At 39.4% G+C, this 7099-nt stretch overlaps 1 long non-coding RNA gene across 1 annotated transcript; it reads left to right on the forward strand.

The window, feature by feature from the left end:
- Window positions 1-279: 279 nt before the first annotated feature.
- On the forward strand, window positions 280-6881 carry LOC148214269 (uncharacterized). The gene is made up of 3 exons (XR_015798612.1): window positions 280-367; window positions 3452-3510; window positions 6740-6881. It is a non-coding gene; the product is annotated as an uncharacterized LOC148214269 (long non-coding RNA).
- Window positions 6882-7099: the final 218 nt, after the last annotated feature.

Genomic DNA, 7099 nt, shown 5'->3' on the forward strand with positions numbered 1-7099 from the left:
TTTTCCTAACTACAGGAAGCCCATAGTTTTGCTATCACTGCAACAGCGCAACAGTTAATCCAGTCTCCTAGTCTGTGTTGGTGGCAACCTTCCAATGTTCTTGTAACAGCAGATCAGCTGTTCCCTGCAGAGCGGAGGCCTCCCTTAGGTAGGGAAAAATTCTGGCTTAATTCAAAGCCATAATCAGCCAGCATGCAACTCAGCAAAAAATGGACAACAGTAGATAGCAGAAGTGGTGATAGAAGACAACTCTTCTCTGAGTTGTTTACTGGGAGAAGTTAGCATACCACACCACTCCAGCAATGAACGTCCAGCAATGAAAAGCTAAATCTAAAGGAGACAAATCTTCCTCCTCCAGAAAAAGCAAGTAAGGTGGTTTGAAAAATTGCACATGCTATGACAACAGTCTTGGTTGTTCATCAGCCTTCGGGCTTTAATGTTTTTTTGAAGACCAGCTTGATACATTGGTTACATATTTTTATTTGACTGTGTCAGGAATTGTCCAACAGACTCTCAGATCCCAGTCTTCAATATTTACAGCTTGTTCTTCTTATCAAATGGCATGACCATGTAGTTTCCTTGGCAAGAATTCAAAGGCAGTTTGCCACCTCCTTCTTGCAGGATAATTTTTTGACTTCCTGAACTAGCTCATAACTCTGGGATTTCCAGATGCATGTCCCTGCTTTCCTTCTTCAAGGTCACCCAAAGTTGATCTTGCTGTAGTCCAGGGACATGTTCCCCGGCTATATCACTTGTGTTCCTGCAGCTGCAGTCTTTGGTTTCTTTGACATTTCTTCTTACCCAGTACTGAAACAATCCTTAGCAGATAAATGAATTATCTGCATTTTCCCACTGATGCTCTCTATGCTGATAGAACAGTTTCTTTCTGCTGTTTAGTAACTTGAGAGCTATAGAAAGCTCAGGAGTCTGCCATGGATGAAGTAGTTTTGCAGGAATGAAAGAGTCCAAGTTAAAGTTCCAAGCAATCATCACATAGCCATGTTCTGCACCTGTTAATGAGGTTTGATGGGTGTTTTTCTCAATATTTTTCTCAACTGTACACATCTGTTCCTATCCAAATTTATTAGATCAAGAGTGGGCAACAGGGGAGAGGACAGAGAGAAAAGGGGAATCCACAAAAGAAAAGTCTCAGAAAGGGGAGTCATACCCACTTTGAATTCTGGTTCTGACTACAATTTGCTTCAGTCCCACCTCTCATTATGTAAGCGATTGTGTGGAAGATGGGAAAGTAATGGAAGGGAGCGCAAACACAAGCCATCAAAAAACAGAAGCGGAATCTTTGGTAGTTTATAAGGTAATTGGCAAGTCAAGAAACCTTGAAAAAACGTTTCAGATCACAAAGAGTTGCCACCTTCATGAACTCACTGTAAATAAGGTTTGGAAATTCCTCTTGCAGTTTCTGAGATTCTGTATTTACTCCCAGACTAGCACTGAAGAGACCTTATTGCGTAATTTTTGCTTCTTCAATCTTGCTCAGTTGTGAGGGGCTTGACACCTGGGCAGGTAATGCAGGCTCCACAGATTACTTATGTCCTTGGCTGGCTCCTGCATTAGGTGTGCATTGATTTTCTGATTTATTTACCCAATATACATGCCATCCAATCCCAGCCCTGCTGCATGATCCAGCCCTGCTTTTCACTCCTGTTCGATTTAGAAAGGCATTTTTGTTACAAAATACCTTGTGTACTAAGGGAGCCAAATTTAGTGTAATGGTTTGACAGTCTTTACAACTGCACAGTTAGGGGCTGCTTCCTCACACAGGCAAGTTGCCCAGGGCCTGCTGCATACCTCTTTCCATCTAGTGCCACCCCATAGTTTTGCAAAAGATTGCTGATTTGGGTCTGGCAGCCTCACCTCTTGCGCTGCCTGTTCCACAATCTGGGTCAGAACCGTGCTCTGGATTCGTTCACTGTTGGGGCAGCACCGGAGCTCCTGATATTCAATATGTGTTGCAGATGTTGCAGACAAGTTCCTCTTTCCCAGCAAAGCAAGAGGGTTGCCTGCTCTCTGCAGGTTCATTTGTTGAGGGCCATTAACTGGCAGCTTGCATAGAGGGATGAAATACCAACAGTAAAATGTTCATGCTATTTCAGACAATACGCTGGTCAGTAGACTCCATTCTTTGTTGACACCAGTGTTGTCCAAACTTGGCCACTTTAAGATGAGTGGACTTCAACTCCCAGAATTCCCCAGCCAGCATGGCTGGCTGGGGAATTCTGGGAGTTGAAGTCCACTCATCTTAAAGTGGCCAAGTTTGGACAACACTGGTTTACACCATAGGCCACTGTGGGATTTGAGGAGCACAGACAATGTGGAAATAGCTTTATGCAGCAGAATAATTCAGGTTTTTACAGTACTTTTAGTTATAGTAGTTTAGTTTAAGGAGTTTTTAAAAGCACAATTTATAATTGTTTTATATCTTATCTACATATCTGTTAGTGTTAGCAATATATAATGTCTTTTAAGAATATTTGTCTGCACTATCTTTAAAATGCAATTAAAAAGCAATACAAATAAAAATAAAGTAATTCACAGGAGGATTTCCAGTGCTTATCTTTAAAGAATAGAAGAAAAGTTTTATTGGGAACTGAAGTTTAGGTTGAAAACTTTGCTACCTAATCTAATTATGAGCTGTGTTCTAAGTACAGGAATGAAAGGACACGTGGCATAGTAACCCACATAGAAACAGGCATATTACCTACTCCATTACTAGAGAATGGAGAAAGAAACTGTGGGAACAAGGAACAGGACCTAGAAGCCATGAAACTCTGAGGCGACTAATTCTCAGTCTAACTAATTAAAAGCACAAGAGAAGTATCAAAGAGGGAATGTAAAGGAGTCAGAGAGTGAATCTATTGCTCCGAGCAGACAATGGCTTGAGAAGATACAATGAGATGATGCTTGCAGTAGTGGATCTTCCAAAAGGCCGGTTGGGGGTGTGTGTTTGGGACCTATTTGAGCATTGTGTACATTGCTTTGTTACCTATGCATAGACAAGTAGCTATACTTTAATGTATAATTAGTAGGTAGCCTGGACCATCTACTCTCAGTGGCTTCTACTTGTCTGATAAGCTCAAGCAGGGTAAGCCCCATTCCAGTGCCTTCCCTTAGGGATTGTCATCTCCAGGGCCCGGGAAGTTGAGCCCCCTCTGTTGGAGCCCCAGTTCATTGGAATAGCTTACTGCCCAAGATCAGGCTATCCACCCCCTTCCCTAATCATATTTTTAGGAGAGCTGCTAAACTAGGCTTTTTAAGAAAGCCCTGGGAGGGGATTTAGGATATGCTAGAACTCCTACCCTGGGTTGTGTCTAGAGGTGTTTTGTTCTTGATAACCTTAGTTTTTTTCTTAGTAATGTGTTACTTAGTTACAAACATTGTAGTCGCTTATCTTATTATGCTGTTTTTTGTATTCTAATCCTTTTACCTTAAGAAGGGAATATAACCTGCTCAGAGTCTTGCTGGACAGAAACAGCATAGAAGCCATGCTAAGTAAGTAAATTTTAAAAAATCAACATAATAATACTTGCTTATCATTTTATGTACTGTCAAGTTGGTGTTAACTCTTAGCAACCACATAGATAGTTTATCTCCAGGAGAATCTGTCTCCATCATGGTCCTTTAGATCTTCCAATGGTGCACCCATCATCGCTATAACTGGGTCCATCCAGCTTGCTGCTGGTCATCCTCTTCCTCTCTTCCCTTCCCTCACTAATTGTAACTGAAGGGAAAGCAAGATTCCAAATGGGTAATACTTACTGCCATCAGTCAAATGGCATTGTACAGCTATATGGTCTTTTTCTTTTTAACACATTTTTCTAGAAAGGAAAATAAGTGAAAGAAGGAATTGCTGCAAACTGAGAAGAAATTGTCTCAACTTCCTATAAATTCGATGAATGAAGCAAGGCCATTGCCCCAGAGAAGTTTAATTAGTACTGAGTGATGCATATATCTTAGAAGAACAGGATAAAAATGTTTATGTAAATAATAACAAATTTAAAATAATATTCCAGCAGTCCAGGTAGCATGTTTCTGTGTTCAAACTAGTCTTTGGATTTAATCATTACACTGGGATCTACTGTACCTCAGCTCTGTTTGAAATTAAGATTTTCCTGGTGTATCCATTCAACTTAATTCAATGTAACTATAAATATGATCCACTGTTCTTCATCTGCATTTTGCTGGGATGGGGGGAGAGATTAGGCAAATTAATGAAAAAATAAAGTTACTGCTAGAAAGTAGCAATTAAAAAAAAAATGAAGCCTTCACATTTAGATGCAATATAGTCTTTGTGCTGTATTATGATGCTAAGCAACAGAAGAGAACATCAACTTCCTTGCAAGCATCCTGAATACATCTGGACACTTTTGGATACAGAACACTACATTTTGTTTATTCTAGCAAGGCAATTATTATGCTTTAAAGTTTTTGTATAACTGGGGAATGTCTTTTGATTTGAATTTTTATCAACAAATCAAGTCAAATAAAAGAGATCACAGACACTTCCTCTGAGTTCAGCATTTTTTTTTCTGACAATGGGTTGTTTTCCCTCCTATAATAGCATCCACATGGATGTGACAATACAACAACAACAACAACCACACATTGGTTGGCATCCAGAATTTAGCTATGCTTAAAGTAAACTCACTGAAATCAGTAAGACTTAAATATACAGCACCACATTACTCATGTTAGCATGATGGAACTAACTCCCAGGTACGTAGGCATGGCAGCCTTTCCTAGATCAGTGCTCTCAAGTCATGATAACTAAGAATTATGGGAGTTGCAGTCAAAGACATCTGGAAGACATCCTTGGAGAAGGATGTGATAATAACAGGATCAGAGACTTACCTAAGTTCTGCTGATTTTATGGATTGATTCTAAACACAACTGTTTGGAAACAATCCTTTCTCATTTATCAATATTCTCCTCTGTTTAGTATGTCTACACATGAGTGTGTGTGCTGGCACAGAGGCTATTAAATGCAGGCACATTTAAAATGTTTTCCTCTTCCAAAACAACATTCTGATGAAATCATGACTTAGCATTAGATCACCTTCTCTTCATGCCTTGCCAAGTAATCTTGTCCTCTATTTATTGCAATGCGAATATGTCCTGCTGTCCTTTCTAATTCCCAGAATAACAGATGAAGTTGTTCGCTGAAGTCAAGGCTATTAACAATTGCATGTGCGCAAATTTCACAAGAAACCTAGAAGTGAATTACAGGGGAAAGACAGATATGTGATCTGGGATCTGCATTGTTGAATTATATTTCAGCAATCATATCACAGTAGATGAGTAATCACAAATTAGGACTTGAAAGAGACATTTTCTCCCACAAAAACCCCAAAATTTGGTGTTTTGTTTTGGCTGTATTTGTTAGGGAAGGGGGTGAGGAGGCAGTGGAAGGGGAGGGGAGTCTGGTCTTGTATTATTTTCCCCAAAGTCTTCGGTTCTGATGGGTGTTCTGAATTTTGGGAAATTCAGCATGGCTGATGCCAATCCCTGCAACTCCTCCCAGCACTTTTACAAAGAGGAGGAGGAGGAGAAGGAGAAGGAGGAGGAGGAGACAAACTCACTTGAAATGTCATGAGTGAAATTGTTAAAATTAACTGAATTTTAAAATCTGAACTTCTCTTCAGATCTGCTTTTTAAAAAATTAAAACAAGTATGTTTTGAAAACAAAAAACAACCCAACAACCCACTTTACTCAAAATAAAACTCATGCATTTAAACGACATCTTATGTTTATTTTGGAGGAGATAATTAGGGATTAGCAGTGAAATCCTATGCTTGTTCAATCAGAAAGAAGCTCCACTGAATTTAATGAGATTTACTTTCAAGCAAACATGCTGAAGAATTAGCAGAATGTGTCAATGAAACAAGGTTGAGAAAGAGCTCATTTCATGAAAACCTCTCTCTTTAAATTCTTGGACTAATCTTCCTCTTTTGTTTGCTGTCAAATCAGTGTTTTCTCTATCCCTATCATGCACACAAAAAAACATGCACACCAGTGGGCTGTTTGCAAACCTAAGTAGTAGCTCTTAATTTATGGACAATAATATGTCTTCTGCAAAGATTATAGGAGTTGGGGGTGAAACCCTTCTGTCTCAGGTGCAGGTAAAACCATGAAATGGTAGAACTGCATTGTGTAAAGCCTAGGCAGAAGTAGGAAACTTAGAAAAAAAATAATGATTTAAGAAAAAAAATCATGCTAGGTTTGGAACCAAGGGAAGATTTACACTGACTGTGCTGTTACAGTGACCAAATGAGTGGTCTAAAAGCTGTTAGAGCTAATGGTGAGCAATGGCTCTGTTCCTTCCTCTGCAAGGTAGACAACAAACTCATAGAGCTAGTGTGTAAGGAAGTTAACTGCTTAACAGGACAAGGCCACTTTTAAATCTCAGTAGGAAAATACCAAGGAGGTCAAATCTGAAAGAAGAGAGAACTGATTAAAGGCTGACATCCATTTCTGCCCTCAAAAATGGTGCTGTCCCATTCTGGTGATGGGACCACCAAGCTATGCAGATAAACCCAAATGTTGGATCAAAAGTTTAACAGGAACTTGTCAGTGTAAATTAAACAATGCCACCTTAAAATATCCTGCCATGGTAAAGTAAGTAAATGAATTTACCAAATTCATCAGACACATCTTTAAATGAAAAGCTCTTCCAACTCACAAATGATGCTCTCTCAACTTTCTCTCATCTTTGAATTACAGTGATTGATCCAGCCAACCATGAAGAGCAATATGCCTGATCACTTTCAAAGAAATTGGCCCTTTCAAAGAAAATAAATGGTGGCTCTCTTGCTCTGCGCTACTCCCAGAAGCATGTGAACAACATGAAAATAAAATACCAAAAGCAGAAACCACATTTGCATTCGAAAGGAGTTTTGAAGACATGATGCCACTGCTTATCGACTTAATTCCTTAAGATTTGCAGAAATCTTCCTTGATGTTCCCTGTTTATATAAATTTTGCTTCACCCTCCTCTGAGCCTTTGAACTCAGGTTTTAACAGCTCCTGAACACTCACACAGAGGTACAAAAAGGCTCTATATTGCAACCTAGTCATAGTGGC

Source organism: Python bivittatus, unplaced genomic scaffold, assembly GCF_059951505.1.
Source record: "Python bivittatus isolate LINGU-HERP-01145 unplaced genomic scaffold, Pbiv_v1 ctg000700_np1212, whole genome shotgun sequence".
NCBI lineage: Eukaryota > Metazoa > Chordata > Lepidosauria > Squamata > Pythonidae > Python > Python bivittatus.